The following is a 17,531-nucleotide window of genomic DNA, read 5'->3' as shown; positions in this document are numbered from 1 at the left end:
TAAATTTGTATGAGCGATATAACTAATTAAAATGCAGTAAAATATTTGGTAGAGATCGCATTTTCTATGAAAGAACTCTTAAAACTTTATATCTGTATTTTTATATTATATTTATCATATACATACATATTTTATATAATGTCATATATATGTTATATATTCATATTATACTAATGACAGCTGGTTTCAGTGCTAGGGACACGAAGAGCACAATTGGCATAAACGTTGGGAATTATACATCAGAGATACTATGACTAAAAATTTACGAGAACGACTCGTCACAGAGAGGCGTATTTTTATTTATTATTTTATGAATAATTTCAGTTTTTATCGTTCCTTTATCACGAGGCGTATCTGGTTGAGAGTACATATCATTAAAAGTACGAAAAGGGATGGTCGTGAAAAAAAATTTGCCTCCAGAGAGATTTGAACTCTCGACCCCCGGTTTACAAGACCAGTGCTCTAACCCCTGAGCTATGGAGGCTATTGAGGTTTTTTTTTCTTTTGCAGGTCCAGATGTATCCGTTGCTTAACTTTTTCCACATAAAAATGCTCTTTTTAAAATTAAAAACTACTGTCAACAATTCATATTCCGACGTTGCATTATTATTTCTGCAAAAGAAAAATTAATTATTTCTAATTTTCTTGATCTCAAATTGTCTCCAAATCGCTTTCTGAATTATCATTTGTCATTATTTGTGTGTATATTTTTCAGTTCGATTTTATCAAATATCCTCTTTTCAAATAATTATTGATTATAATGAACCATTTATTTCCTTGAATAATAGAAATGTTTCAATGAAACACGTTTTTTTCTGATGAATATTTCAACAGCAGTGAGCATAAATAATTTATTCCGCTTTTTATAGTGTATTTTTCATTACATTTGTTTTATACTTGATAAATTCAAGTATTTCTCCCTCTGCGTTCAAAGTTACGACTGTTATAATTTTTCTGATTTTTTAGGATGCTGGAGTTATTAAACTCATTCCATTTATTACGTCGCTTAAAAATGATGTTTGAAATAAGAGGATTATTCTTTTACTGACACTAAAAGCATAATGAAAGGAACTCTTTATGCAAAACAGTCCGTCACCCCAACTCACTGTCACGAATAAGGAATTGTAAATGGTAATTTCCATACTTTCTGTTGATATTTTCATATTTTGCAAAACTGACGAAGTTTTATATAAACCCCTAGCTGTTTTATACAAGCTAATCAAGCCAACACGCTTTGTTTATGTACAGCCACGAAATTATTCGTTCACTTTCGTTCACTGTTTCTTAGACAATGTCTAAAACTGTTTTCCAAAAATTGCGATTAGTTGGAGTGACAAAAAAAGATAAAGGGACATACGTTTCATTCACTTTTTTTATTTGACATGAGCCTATAACAAAAATTTGAAGAATGCGTCTTTTAAGTTCTCAGTGATTTATATGCATTGTGAAAATTTTATCGAAATCGATTGAAAGGTCAAAAGGTTTCTGATTTTGTGATCCGCAGTGTTTAGGAAATGTTAAATTCTCAAATATTATCATCACTATGATAAGAGTTTAGATTTATAGAGGATGAATAAGGGTTTATAATCAATATTTTTGATAGTCAGTTATTGTTAATTTCTCGGAAATAAATAATTCCATTCTTCATCGAACAATGTACCATAGAACATATTCTAATTTAACAATTTGTTGTATACAAGAATATTTTAAAAACAGTCGATAAACTGCTTTAATAATCTGTTCTAGCGGAAATTACTATACGATATCGTGTTAGCATTATAACTGATGGCTACATACATGAAACATCACGAGTATTATACCGCAACGAGTCCAATTAAATTGATTTGAACAAGTTACAGTGCTATACATAGGTTTGCATATGCAGGGATTGCAAACATAATGATTAATAGGTTTAATATACAATTTAATTATATTATATTAAAATCATCATTCTATTGCATTTCCATAAATGTTATGTATCTCTAAATTCACAGATTCGGAAACTAAATCTATAATAATGCTGAAACGTTAAAAAGGTAATTATTTCTGTGTTTTAATTGGCTTCTTTCACAGGTGAAATCACAAAGGTACTTTAGTAATTTGCAAATTAAGTGCCAGATAAATTTTAGAAATTTCTTTGTAGTGACCATAGAATAACAACACAATAACCTTTTGTTCGTATGCACATTTCCTTGAATTTTTCATACTTAAAAACATCATAAATGTCTAATAATTAATACCTAATTGTCTAATTATATACCTATCTAAGATGATTAGTACACTGCATTTATGGAAAAAAAAATGAATAGGTGTAGTACGAAATAATCAAAATATCAGAAGAATTTGACTAAATTGTTACATTGTGTATAATTTTTTAATTACTATTTCTTATAATGGATGTAAAAAATTTTTATTTTTCATAAACATTTGCAATTTCGTGATTAGAATGAAAGAATGTTTTTTTATGCTCTACATTCTGCATAATCGCAAATATAACAATTTACTATGTTCTAGAGATTTTAATGAATTTGCTCTGCAAAAATAGGAATAAAATTCAGCTCTCATTTGTAAATTACGACAATAACAAGGTTCGAAAAGATTAAAAAACTTTAGATTATCATGGTTTCTACGCTGGTTTTAATATCCAGTTAGGAGTGCACTTTTGCCGAACGCTCAGTACTGTTAGAAAATAAAAATCAGTCAAAATGGCGGTACTCAGCACGGCATTTAGGCAAACGTTTAATCCACCGACTATCGGGGTGATTCCGGTTTCTGTGGCATTGGTTCGTGGAACAGTCGTGGTTTCATGGGCCGATATCGCCAAGAAATTATGCGTGAAACGATCTCCCTTTTCCTCGAAATTTCTGGTGCTAATCGGCATTTGCGAACTCCGGTTGGCTTCTTCCGCGTCGAAGAACAGACATCTGCCGCTGCCTGCTCTTACAATTAGAAGTTAATTGTAACGATCTCCAGAAAAACCAGCCGCAGATGTTTCGAATGTAAATTCACGTTTCTAGCCGGGCCGGTGCGCTAAGGATACAGAAGTTTCGCAGTTTCCGCATAAATAATAGGAATTCGGTGAAGTTCTCCACTGAATTGCGCCAGTTAAAAGCGAATTGCGAAAAAGGAGACCGATAATATTGCGGCCGGCTGTTTGATAATCTCTCCGGTGCACAGAAATCCGTGCACAGTAATTTTATAGCAATGAAAATTTTTGTTGACTTCGAAACCAGAACCTAAGCTTTAAAATAGCTATTAAAATAATTATAAATAGTTAAATAAAATGAATAACTGTTAAAATAACTATGAGTCGGTATAATGTTCTAAACAGAAAATCTTCAAATCGAAAGTAAAATTAATTGTTTGCATTATTCCCAAATAAACTTTACTTTGATTCGATTTTTTGTAAATTGACGTATGGAAATGAGAATTTAGTAATAAATTCTAGAAAAATCAAGGAGAAATAAGAAACGTTGCAGAAGGTAATTTATATTGTTCACGGTGTCACAATTTCCTATCATATTTTTATAGCAATGTCTAGACTGCGGGTCTATGCAAAATAACAATTGCCCACCACGGTTAGACATAGTTCTTAATTATTGTCTCTATTAATAGATTCAATAGGTTGAAAGCAACATAACAATATTTTCAAATACTCCCAATATTTTTATTGTTTTGTGTTTCTCTTCTATTAATTTATATAATAAATACGTGAAATCCACAATGTAGTAATATCTATCGTTTTACATTTCTCTGTAAAGTGCAACTAGCTTTTACTTATCTAAGATAAGGTAACAAATGATTATTTAAAATACTTTATAACTTATATTTTTTGAATAACATACGAAAGGTATCTAATCGTGGGTTTCATTGTCTTTAAAATATGATAAAAGTAGTGCGAGTGAAATCGATACAAGTAATAATTTAGTAATAATAATTTTTCATATATGCAACTCGATAAGGGAAGTAGGTATTTTTTGAAAGGAGAGAATGATTGAACATCAAGTTTTTCCATTTTCTCCCCTTTTGCTTTATCACTTTCGCCTTAAAAGCTTTTTCATATTGCATGTAGAACGCTCGATCGCAGACTAATTAGCATTTCATTCATCCCGGGTCGGTCTATTATACGTGGCTGTAGAATTTCTTGCTTGACTGATCCATGAATTTAGTTCTATCTCGTATCGGTTTCTCTTTCCAACGTCCACATTCATTACGGAATTATTTAATTATCAAGGAATCGTGTTCCATAGTACTTTCGATGAAATATATAGTTGTACAAACATAAGGAAATAATAGTATTTACTAAACATTCTATATATAGAAATAGAATAAGACATAAACACTTTGAATACATTTAGTGTGCAAAAAAATTAGCTGTACTATATCTATTATTTATTATATTTAGATTATATTTATATTTATTATATTTATTTTTATGCATGAAAATCTTTGAATGATTGCTCGGCTTAAAAACAGTTCAATAGAATTCTTTATTCCCAGTTTATTCAAAGCTAATTTTAAGGCAATTTATGAAAACAACATCGTTCAATAGTGAAAAATTGCATAAACTTTCACAATTTATATGCTTGATCAATTACAGTTAATTTCCTTTTATATTATTAATTTCTCTCAACTAAAGCAAACGATGCTTTAAACTTATTTATAACACTTCTTTTGTCATAAATATTCTACGCTGTGCGAATCCTGCAAAAATAAAATTACTCTATTGTTCAAACAATGCATGTATGTACATCTTTAGAACAATTTTCTAACAAAAATTATCATTTCTTCGTTGAATACCATTACTTTAATAAATTATTTTATTTACTCGAGCTTTCAAATAGATTCGAACAAAACTAGCCTGAACCTCGATGTGGTATTCGGGCTCGGTTTTATAACCATAGCCAAATTAGTTCTAAAGTAAATTAAATGGTCAACTTGATACGTCCTCCGGTACGATGTGTTTACACGATTGCAAGACCATAATCGGCGCTGCGAGGATCGGTATGTGTCATACAACGTGGAGGATGACAATAACAGTTTGGATTAATTGCATGGTCAAGTGTGTTTGCTGTTACATACGTAACAAGCATGTTTCGCAGCTTCACGGAACAGATCACCGGATTGTGCCTAACAGCTGCGTAGCGAGTTACATAATTGCGAATCATTGACTGCTTGTAACGGAAGGAACGACATGTACTATCGACGCACGTACACACATTTCCTTCGGCTGAGATACGAGGAGTTAAACGTCTTCGGGAGTAATTGTTCTACTTGTCAGATCAAAAGCCAAATTACGTTTAGAACGGCAATTTTCCTCATGGATCGAGGATGCAACGAAGCTTCGTGTGCAGTGATCCGTGTCATTGTATTGCAAACTAATTGAATATATGGCATTCTAAATTTCTTTTGTCGATTGTATTTTATAGTTTTGAATTGCGTACAGTCAATTACTAAACTATCTTTTTAAGAATTGAACCAAATGATTAAAATTTTTTCTTTTGAGATGTTGGGGAGATCAGTTTACTAAACAACTCCTGAATAATATTTTGTACAAATTGCAATTGGTTGTTTCTGATTTCGACGTTCCAAAATTATTGTACAAGTGGGAAATGAGGGGTTCCAGAGGTCATTTGGATTAACTTTTTCCTTAGTGAAAATGCAATCTGCGGCTTCATTTACGAGTTATTAATGAAAAACACTGACCAATGAGAAGCGAGATCAATTCAACAGAAGCGGTCGAGCTAATGAACGGAAGTGGGCTAGTTCCGATCGTTCGTCTGGCCTCGCGTCAGCTGATCTCGCCTCTCATTGGTCACTGTTTTTCGTTAATAACTCGTAAACGAAGCCGCGGCTTACATTTTCGCTAAGGAAAAAGTTACTCTAAATGCCTTTAGAAACAGCTGATTCCTTGCTTGTATAATAATTTTGGGATATCCTGTATAAGTAATAGAGACCTATAAAATGTATCGTTTAAATTTTCGATCCAGGTTCTGCTGAAAAATTCAAAAACATTATTTTCTTTGTTATTCCAACCAATTACAATTTCTGCAAGTTTAGACACTGTCTAATAAATTAGTCCCTCCAACATCTTGACAAAGTTCAAGACATTTGATCCAATTTTGAAAGAATTATTTCGTTTTAAAAGATGTCCGAATATTTTAGCATTTTCGAAGTACGGAATTTTTAAATGAAATTGTGATATTCTACATAAAAAATTATTTGGATAAAAAGATGTATTATAATTATTTATGACGGATAATGAACAATTGTTATTGGAATAAAATATTCAGCTAGATAGAATTCATTCAGCTAATTATCTTAGATAAATATTTATTCGAAACAATCCGAATAATGCTCAACTCTATAACTCAGTGCAGTGCTGCCTATACAAAACTATTGCAATCTATGGACCGCGGAACTTTAGAATGAGATATTCTGAATAGCGGAGAACTGCCATGAATGGGATATTGCAATTATCACAACAATTGTGAATCTTTCTATGATAAAATTATACTTGTCTTGTAATTATATTTTACACTTAGACCTTTGCACTTGAGTGGCGGCCCTGAAATTGTTATATCACGTTCTAAGATCATATTTGTATTATCGAAGTTTAGATTGAAGAAATTACTAAAAGTGAAGCCGTTGTATGAGTCACAATACTTCATATCATATGCATACAAAATGTCATATAAGATGGAAATACCATAAGTCAAAAAAATTATTTTATATTTACATTTATAAAATGGCTTCCAGTGCAAAGGATTAATTTGAAGTCGCTATCAGTTAATCGTGGCGTATATCGTGGCGGCATGGCTCGAAGGTCTCTATAAAATGTTGCGACGAGCAGGTTAGCAGATATTAGTAGTTAAATTTTGTTTCTTCATTTCTAAAGTGAACTAAATGGTGTCATAAATTAGTTTTACATAGCTCTCCGGAACTCCTTGTAAAATGCATCGATAAACAAATTTTTATATTGATGCACAATATAGTTCATAATAAATAAACGTACAAAAACAATTACTGGTTTTTCTCATACAACGTTCTTTATAATACAAACAAACATATAATTTCATCATGTTACGATTCCAAGTTTTTGTGCAATGATTTTCATGCTTGACTCGATAAACATTTTCGAGCAAAAATTAATCGAAGATGTAATCTACTTCCTGACATGACCTTTTCCCACCAAGATTGCTGATTCGTACCAGCGTGCGTCGGGGATAATTACGAGAAACCGGTGTTAATTCGACGTCCGGTCGGACGCCGTGCGATAATCCGTGATTGCGCTACAAATCGTTTCCTTGGAGGTTATTTTCCGGACGGGAATTCGACGCGGTGAATTATGCGCGGCCTCTTTCACGGTATTTTTGCCTCATTTCCGTGATCCTCCCCAATCCCGTGGCCGTGTTTCATGATTAATGGATGTTGGGGATAGGGCGAGTTCCATGAGTGGCAGGCCCCGGAGTGCATCGAAAAACGCAGCAAATAGCTCGATTCCGAGTAGCACGGTCAACAGGGGAGAGATAGTGGAACGTGCGAAGTCGATTATTGCAGGCATTCTACGGGCACGTGGAAATCGATACCTAATTATCGGTCGAGACACCGCACACGAACTGCTGCGGGAATTTCCTTGTCCTGCCGACCGCCGGGCCAGCTATTTCGTGCATGTAACTTCGCCTGTTCAGATTATCGAGGTACCAGCGATCTACCTAGGCTTCGATGTTTTCTCACAGCTATCGCGATATTCTGATTTACCTCGAACGTCCTCCACCGAACTTCGCAACCGTTTATTAACTTTTTCTACCGATCCTCTGCACGCGGCGTTTGGAACGACCGTAATCGGGCGCATCGTCGGATGTGGAACTTGTGGATCACTCGGGCATGTTTTATTCACGGTCGTTAATTATCTTTTAGAGCGAACAGAGTTTAGATAGATCTACATAGGTCATCTTAAAGTTAGTAGATGGAATGTGACACATGGGTGGGTTAGAAATTTTTTGTTTTAGTTAATCTATTTATTGTCGCATCTGCTTAATAGCAATCAGCGATCATCTGTGGGATTACATTTTGTACGGTTACATGTGGATGTAATATATACAATAGTTTCTTCATTAGATTGCCTATATCGCATTTTTTAAATTTTCGTTATAGGCTCGGATAAAAAAAAGTTAAGTAACGTGAGCTTTTTTATTTCTTTTTGGCATTCCAAGTAACAGTGATATTTCACTGATATTTCTTATTAGAAAAGATATTATATTGTCTAGGAAACTAGTCTCTCTGTCATCTAAAAAGAATTCAAGTTATTTGGACGAATTTTGAAAAAGTTATACCGTTTGAAACGTCGTCAACATACTTCACGCGGCGAGTGTACAATTCTCTGTCACAAAAGCCGCAGTCTAATTGATTATCGCCATGTCAGATCTTCTCTGAAAAACAGGCTAAAATCATTCGAACGTAAGTCGTGATTGTTTGAAATAGATGTCACCCGCAAGTTGCTCACGGAGATTTTCTTTCTCTGAACGATGTGGCTTGCAGAGCACTTCCATGGTGTACTTGTCGAGCGACGACTTCATATCGATTGCAATTTGTCTGTATAACTCAGTCGCGCGGCGTGCACGGAGCAGCCGTTGTCGGACGCAGAAAGAGAGAGATCGGACAGATACTAATTGCTTTTTCTGTATGAATGTTTCTCCGGCGAGTTCCTTGTTTCTTATCCGTCGCCAGAAAGAACACGGGGCCGGATTCTCATCCTTTGATGCTGTAATTTAAATTAAACTGTTCCGTGGTTTTAGAACCACGTCCATTTGCCGTCATTGGCAGGGGTTCTTTAACGGGAAATGGAGCAGGTGAATCAGAGTGTTCCATTAGCTGCCTAAACTTCGCAAGTTCCTTCCAACTTATACAGCTTTAGAACACTTATAGGCAACTAGGAATTTTAATAGATCACGAGAGTGCTTTATTCCTTCACTCTCGACTTTAACAGTAAATAATGATCAAAATATATTTCATACGTTATTATTGTTATAATCTATTATTTAAAGAAATAGAAATTATAAAAATATTAAGAGATATATTAAAAGATACTAAAGAAATAGAAACTTATACATTTTTTAACCCTTCATACTCGGAAGATTTTTCTGATTTACACTCCTCTCTAAAAGTATTAGGACACTCACAGAAAATTCAATAAATTTGAGAAACCGGCAGGAAATTGTTATAATTTCTTCCATTTACTTTAAAGTTAATTGTATTAAACTGTAACAAGTACATACATATATTACGTTCTAATAAAAATAACGTCAATTTTATAACAGAAAATTAAATTTTCTTTTCGACTATATATTTACTGCGTTTTTTAATTACTTCGGCATCCGTTTTATTAATTTGTCTATTATTTCTGATTCCATTCGGTGCTATGCATTTTGTAGTGTGTTCCTCACGTTACAAGAACTCAGTATACATTTTCACTGAACACAATGCAATGAACGGGAGAGATACATTTCAAGTTTTATTTAGTAATATTTATATTATGAAATTCGAGCATAAGAGAGGTTTTGTAGACGAATTTTTAAACCTATATTCTTAAAAAAGATATAAAGCAATCTATTTTTTCTAAGATTCAGTCTAGAATACTCCTTCAACGCGTTAATATTTCACCCAGTCATTTCGATCAAAAATGCATAAAATTGCAGTCGATTTGCAACTCGTTAAAATGATTCAAGGCAGGAATAAAGCATTGATTATGCAGTTCCTGTCTCTTGCAATCGATGCAGGAAAGTTTTATCTCGCACTGGGATCTGCAGTGTATTTATAAGACAACATTAAATAAGCATGGAGCACGTCCTGTTGCATCACTGCAGAATCGCGCGTTAACAATATCATCGGCCGGAATTGATCGTGCCGGTATGCGATATCTAGACTGCGGATATTATACACTTATGACAAAAACGAGTAGATCAAATATATATCAGGAAACACATTTAAGGAATTTAAAAAGAAACAAATATCTGTACTGCTCCCGCAGCTTGCAACGAATGCAGACCATTTTTATTTTCCATAAAAATCCGCGTTCTAACGATAGCTCGTCCAAGGGTGGATGACCGATTCTGTTTCGGAGAAACGCCGCAGGTCACAATTTCAGAAAATAGGAGTTTTTTTTATTAATTAAGCCGTAGAATATAAGATTTACCTACTTATTAGGAAACAAATCATAAAAAACAAATTCGATTGGCTCGAAAAAATAATGAAATTCGAAACGTTATTAATATGAAACATTGGTGATCGGATGATTTAAGTGATAATATCTCGAGAGTGAAATCGTGTGACACATCACAGAATTTACAATTGTCGTAAGGTGGCAGGGCGGGAGGTTAATGTATATTAACTAGGTTCGTTTCTCGCATGAAGGGGGTGGGCAGCCGCCGCGCCGCGCCGCGCCGTTGAAATACGCAGAAAGGCGGGCAGAAAATGGTAGTCGTGCCTTGCGGCACGTGACTTACGGCAGCTGTACGTATATCGTCAAGAACACTGCAGTTCCGGTGGCGTAGGAAGCGTCGAGTGTGGAATATAAACTTTAACGGATGGCTTCTTCTATGGTGCCGTGCGCCAGAAGTGATCTAGGACCACTGTCCCATTCTTCCAGCTTCTTCCACGCGATCTTCGTCCCAGATAGACCGCCGCGGCTGCGTCGGCTATGGATCAGTGGGAACATGTTACCGCTTTCTATGCAGAAATGGTTCAGCTGACTCGAAGATGCCACGCGTGACACGTCCAATCGCGTAACGACAATGCCTAATGAAAATTGAGGCGCTCTTCCCGCGCCACTTTGCAATTTAAATATTCTTTCTTTTTCGAGTAATTTCAACCCGCGTACGATCCTTGGGTCGATTCGAGACGTTTTATTCGACAGAGGATGCGAGTAATGGCAAAATGTTGTTTTAAAATCTCGCTTTGTGTCTACTTTATAACTGTGAAGCAACTTCCGCGTGATCAGATGTTGGATTTTTATCCAAAATCAACATTTTGTAAAGTAACCGTTGTTGTATGAAATATTAACATATTTTGTAAAATAATTACTGCAACAAGAACGAATGAATTTATGAAATAATGACATATTTTACGAAGTAACTTCTGCAACGAAACAGAACTAATGTATGAAATAATAACATATGTTGCAAAATAACTACTGCAATATAAAATGATAATGTCGATAGAAATTGAAATGAAAATTTCGATTTGACCAAGATAAATTACGATTCGAATTAGAATTAATAACTTCATTGTACATAATGGGTGGGTTCTAATTAAAATCGTATAACGTTAAAAAAAGTATTACAACAATAAACCGGAACTCGTTCTGAAGCTTGAAGCTCTCACTTTTGCCATGTATCGTTGTTGTAACATGTTTTTTCATAATACAGCAGGTGGGGAAGGAAATACAGTAATTTCTTCCTAATTTGCGCTCAGATTGCGCACAATAATGGACAATTTAGGAAAAGGATATACGATCATTCGAGTCTTGTGGCTCGTTTTTATAATTACCGATTGTTAACAACTATAAAAACGAGACGCAAGGCTCGAATAATTACTGCACATGCACCTCCTTGAAAATGTTACGAGCTGAACAGTTTACAGACGCATTGAAAACACAAAATTGTCTTTTTTAATGTATACAGAATATATATTTCATAAATTATAACATAACTAGACAATAATATATAAAACCTTGTACAATACGTTTCACTTTTAAAAATGTTAGGCTTGGTTGTCATTCACTGTTTCTACTTTTTGAGAGCAAGTATGCACGTTTTTTTAAAGTAAATAATTAAGAATCGAAGAAATCAAAATTTGTTGACTAAAATGTTATGTATACATATTTCTTTCTTTTAAAGATTGCTCAGTAGAATATCATATGGTATAATATAATATAATATCGTATTCAATTTTATGATTTATGAAACGTACATCAGACGTACTAATTATTCTATAAATATTAATAGCGAAGAGATGTACTGTTTTAATTGAAATCGTTTGTCGGTTGGATTACCTTAAATCACGTGCATAACGCGAAGAATTATTATTTATAGCATTCGATGGAATGTTGGGGTAGTGTTTGTATGTTTCGCGCGTGCTGTGCAATTAATCAATCGATTCGCCATTTTTTTCTTTCTGGAGTAATCATCTGGTATATTGATTACTTAATTATCGTGGCGAGGTAATGCTGCCGCGCTTGTCGCTTTTGTTATGTTAAGCTGAAGAGATTCTTACGTAACTATGGCGTACTATCAAGTGTAATCAACCATATAAAACTGCCAGTGGTGTTGCGATGCTAAGGGGAATTAAACTGTTGCGTCGTTGTTGTTAGTCAGTCGAATTAATTGACCAAGTTGGACAAGACAATACAACATGTTGTATTTTATTTACGTAGAATGCTGTCCAGATCGTACTGAAAAACAATGAGAATGCAATTACCTCCTTGGCAATTGCGTTGTTAAAAAGAAATACCTATGTCGGTGTTGTAGTTTGAAATAAAAAGTGTGAACAATTTTGTATAATATTAAATAAAAGTCCTAGTATAGCAATGAATAATACAAGTATATAAACACAATTATATATATTTTATCAAATCTAGGCTCAGAATTCTAATCTTGATCGATGTGAACAGTGAACAAATTCTTTTAAACAATTTGTTAATGTTATTCTACATATATCTTCAAGTAAAATAATAAATAATACAATATTTTGATAAAAGAAAAGTAATACGATATTTTAATTCTATAATTCTATAATTCTGCAATTCTACAACTATAATTTTATAATTCTATATATTACACTTACAAAAATATTAAAAAGTGAGACAGCTCTCTGAAAATCACTTTACACATGCATTAATATAATACAAAATTATGTAATAATTTGTTTCGAGTAACAATTGAAATGTCTATATTTATTAAAAATTCATGCATAACCCTTCACACTAAACTGTGTGAATTAATTCATAAAATAATCTCGAATTCATTCAGATTTTGTTAAGCAATTATTAAAAATCTTGCTGTAGTAATGTAATCTATTCACAGGCGTTTCCGATGAAAAGTCTTTAAAACTTGTGGAATTATAAAATAAGAAACCAGTTACTTTGATCGTAGTAGGTTTCGTATTCAATTATTCGTTTCCGCTTACGGATCACTTCTGCCAACTTATACCTATTTTATCCTAGAACTTTTTTTCCATCCTGCAATTAGTTGCTCCACTGTGAGATATGTAGGCGTTGAAGCATTACGAATTTATATACATCTCACGTTCACATGGATCCGAGTAACGCCCATTTCCAATTTACATACTCACCTCCTCGTCGGATGTGCACTTCACCTTCTCGCGTACGTGATTCGTCGATGGACGACTGTGTGGGTACTATCCGGATCTGCTGTAGTTTTTGAAACCTTTACATCGTGAAATGTCTTCTTTATATTCACGATGAAACCTTTCCAAAACCAGTAAAACACAATGTTCAATAGAAACCAACACACTTGCAGGATTTCTTTTATCTACGAAATTTATTGTAATAGTGAACAAAATTATTCTTTATTTGACTTTCTTCCAGTAAACATCTGTGGTCTAGTATCAAATATTGTACTATGATTAAAATTTTTCATCTCAATATCGTTGAAGCATTTTTTATTTATTTATTGCTTCATCTGTACACGACATGTTTTTGACGATGTAAGTTTATTTGTTCGATGATCTTCTCGTCGCATATTTATTAACTCCACGATATTTCTAATTCTCTATTTAATTTGTTAAGCTATAAATATAGAGGGTGGTCAACTAAGATTTGCCATCTAAATTACTCGAAAACCGTTTCTTCTGTAGAAAAATGTTTGAAACGAAAGTTGAAGTATACGGAATGAGACATACGCTGATATAATTAATTTTTCTCGATATTACTTTTTTATCGATATTTGAAGGCCACTTAGAATTTTTTGAATAATAGAATATTCACATATTTATGTTCAAATTATTATGTTCATATTAATCACGTGATGTACCTATAATTACGATTTTCCTGTCTTTTCCATGAGTAATTCTATTTATATTGTAAAACTTTTTTTAATAAGTGTTCTAAAATAATTTGTTTTCGGGGAACTTTTATTATATAAATTCTAGAATATATTTGTTCCATAAGAACACTTTTATAAGAATTCTTGATGATAAGAATTAGAAATTCGATAGGAATTCTCTTAAGTGAAACATATAAGTATTAACAGAATTTTTTCAGATTTTTTAAACTATTTATTTAACTATCTAATTTTTTTGATCCGTAGTCTCATATCTTTTTAAAACCATCACAAGATGCAGTGTTAAATTCAGATATCTCTCGTTGACGGCTAAACAATGCGGAGATATTTCGATATTGTTATTTTTCTGAACTAATTAGGCAGACCATTTAAGAGCACGCTTCTCAGTCATCCTTTAGAACAGAATATTTTTGGCGAGAAATGCACAAAGACGTAAAGTCGATATCACCGGACCCGTCTGGCTCGTGTTTCAAACTTTTGCCAGTCGGCTTTGGAGCATGTAACCAATGTACACGTTGATTTATGTATCCCAGATGAGTTGATCCAAATATATTTCTATCGAGCTTCGTATTTGCGATAAATGTACGCGCGTAAACGAGCAAATGGCCAGTTCGAACGTACACGGAATAATTGCTCGCCTGAAATAAGATCGATAGTACGACGTCAACTAACAAATTGCAACAAATTTACTTGAATTATGATATTTTTGTACGTCGAACATTTTCATCGTGTCGCTTTACATTAAACGTCGATAAAAGTGTTCTCGGTACGAACAATTGCGAATGGCAACATAATTTTTCGGACGTCGTTGATTTAATGCCGTTATTTAATTATTAACTGATTCGGAAGAATTTCCATAGTATTAGTTAATTATTAATTAATTCAGCGAAGTTTTCATGATATTAGTTAATTTTTACTTTGTTTAGTATAATGTTCATATTATTACTTAACTATTAATTAATTCAGGATAATGTTCATAGTCTTAGTTAACTATTTATTAATTAAGTAGAACTTTTAATATTAGTTAAATTATTAATTAATTCAGTAAAGTTTGCATAGTTTAGTTAATTCTTAATTCGTTCAGTGTAATGTGTTCACACTATTAGTTAACTACTAATCAATCAAGTAGATATTTCATAGTAATAGTAAAGTTAAAGTTAGTAAGTAATAGTTAACTATTAATTACTTAAGCAGAATTTTTAATAATATCAGTTAACTATTAATTACTTGAGTAGATTTTTCATGCCAATAGTTAATTATTAATTAATTAAGCAAAATTTTCATAATATTAGTTAACTATTATTAATTAATTAAGCAGAATTTTCATAGAATTAATTGATTATTAATTAATTCAGTATAATTTTCGTACTATTAAGGGAGGAAACCATCTCAAGGTGTATTTCAATGTGTAAAGTTTCCGAATTCTTTTAGAGATAAATGAAAAATTCATTTAGGAAGAGATACTTAGGTGGAAGCGCGTTTAGACGCGCGAACCACCGTGTATACTAGATATCGTTCACACCTAGCTTAACTTTCCCGGCCGGCATAGCTCCGCTACAGCACCCCCAATTAACTTATGTCGTCGTAGCAACGCGATTTTATGTTTTATATCATCGAAATGATAATTTAATTTACCTAAAAATAATCAATACCTGCGGACGATCAAATTCGAATTTCAATCGAGGCCACGTTCCATTGGTTCACTTTATCGTGCGGCAGATTATTGTATTGGCCAGTAGTTTGATTACTGATTGAATTTGAAGTCCTGTACCGGCCGGTAACGGTTCCTATGTTAGCGAAGTCGGGCTCCGAGTTCCTATGGGATTGGTTACGAAGTTTCCGGCAAGTTAAGATTAGTTAAGATAGCAGGTATCGAGACCTTCTGCTTCCCAGCTTCTCCGGACGTGTAGCCCGTTCCCATAGTTTTTCTCCTCGCCGTCTTTTCATCCCCGTCTTGTGGACGGGGAACAAGGTTGTAATTGACAACTACGTTCACCGGGTCGACGGTGTCCACGATGTATTTACAAGTTTCAACGTTAGTTCGCGGAAAATTAATGGACTCGAATTTGCCGCGGTATGCGACTAAGTACTTCGAATTGTTAACTAGAACAGAACTTGGATGCCGAGCGTTTAATCGGACGTCGATTAGTGGAACGATCCGACTATGGTCAGACGAACGAAATGACCGGTGACGTTATATAGCAGTCATTTAGGATTCAATTAACTGATTAACGCTAACAAGGAGAGTGGATTTTGCTGAGACTTTGTACACTTACACAGGATGACTCAGCCAAAGGAGCTCGTCTAAATATCTCTATTATTTATGGTGATATGCAAGTTTCTGAAATACAAACAGTCGTGCGAATTAATAAAAACGAGCAATACTTATAATTTATTTTAACCACAAGAAATCATTCAGTTAACAATAGTTGTTTATTTTAGTTCGGTAAGATGTAGTTTATAAAATTCTCTAGTTTATTAAGTAACTTTTAATAACAATTTTAATCAATCGAAGTACACTATCGTAATCTTACCGGTATTACAAAACAGATTAAATCCAATTAATTTTTTTAGAAGGTATTTTACTAAAAATGTACTAGCGTACAGGGTGTCTCAGCTAAATTTTATTAACGAAAGTTGTTCAGTTCAGAGAGACCTATAATATGGTGTAATAATTTTTTCGCAGCTCGAGAATTTTCGGGGATTTCATTGTTTTGTATACATTTGTTAATGCAGCTCGACATTTTCTACATTTGTATGTGTATGTATATGTATGTCGAAAAATGATGAATGTACATTTACCATTTGTGCAAACCTTAATGTATATAATATGCAGTTCTCTGTGAAAAGCCCACAAAATTAAAGTTAAAATATCTGCTTTACTGATCATTTTTCGACACATAATTTTTTTATAGAGAATTTCGAGATGCATCCATCACCTAATGTATAAAAATATATCGATCTATTTATCGAATTATATATCGATTTATTCATTTAATTTATTGAAATTATATCGATTTATCGACCGAAAGATCCTACGACAAAAATGTGTTTGCACTGCGTAACTCATTTCTAAAGACAAAGTGAACTTACACTGATTGTCTTCTGAATGGTCCAAAGTAATGTGCTATTTTTTACAGAAAGTTGTATCAAAAACAGTTAGTTGTACCAGTATCATTTTGACTTCGTCACAAGTTTCTGCTTAACGCTCAGATGTTGGGTCTTATTACGTCCATAGAAAAACTAATTGTATATAGAAAGAGTACATTAAAAAATGTGTAGAAAAAATTAATAAATAGAAATTGATAAATAAATAAGGACCAGTTGTTCGAAGGTTAATATCAAGCTCGAATTAAAATTGCATAAACATTTGCTGTCCAGTGATCAGTCTTCAAATCCTCATTCACTTCCTGAACGTCTTTGACACATTCAATATCACAGCATAGAAAT

The 17,531-nt window shown here is 33.3% G+C and overlaps 1 non-coding gene across 1 annotated transcript; it reads right to left on the bottom strand.

The window, feature by feature from the left end:
- Positions 1–411: 411 nt before the first annotated feature.
- Positions 412–484, bottom strand: TRNAT-UGU (transfer RNA threonine (anticodon UGU)). Its single transcript has one exon. It is a non-coding gene; the product is annotated as a tRNA-Thr (tRNA).
- Between the last annotated feature and the right edge of the window lie 17,047 nt (positions 485–17,531).

The sequence above is a fragment of the Megalopta genalis genome, chromosome 1, assembly GCF_051020955.1.
Source record: "Megalopta genalis isolate 19385.01 chromosome 1, iyMegGena1_principal, whole genome shotgun sequence".
NCBI lineage: Eukaryota > Metazoa > Arthropoda > Insecta > Hymenoptera > Halictidae > Megalopta > Megalopta genalis.
Note: the sequence above shows the minus strand (reverse complement) of the source record. Positions and strands in the feature narration are given on the sequence as shown.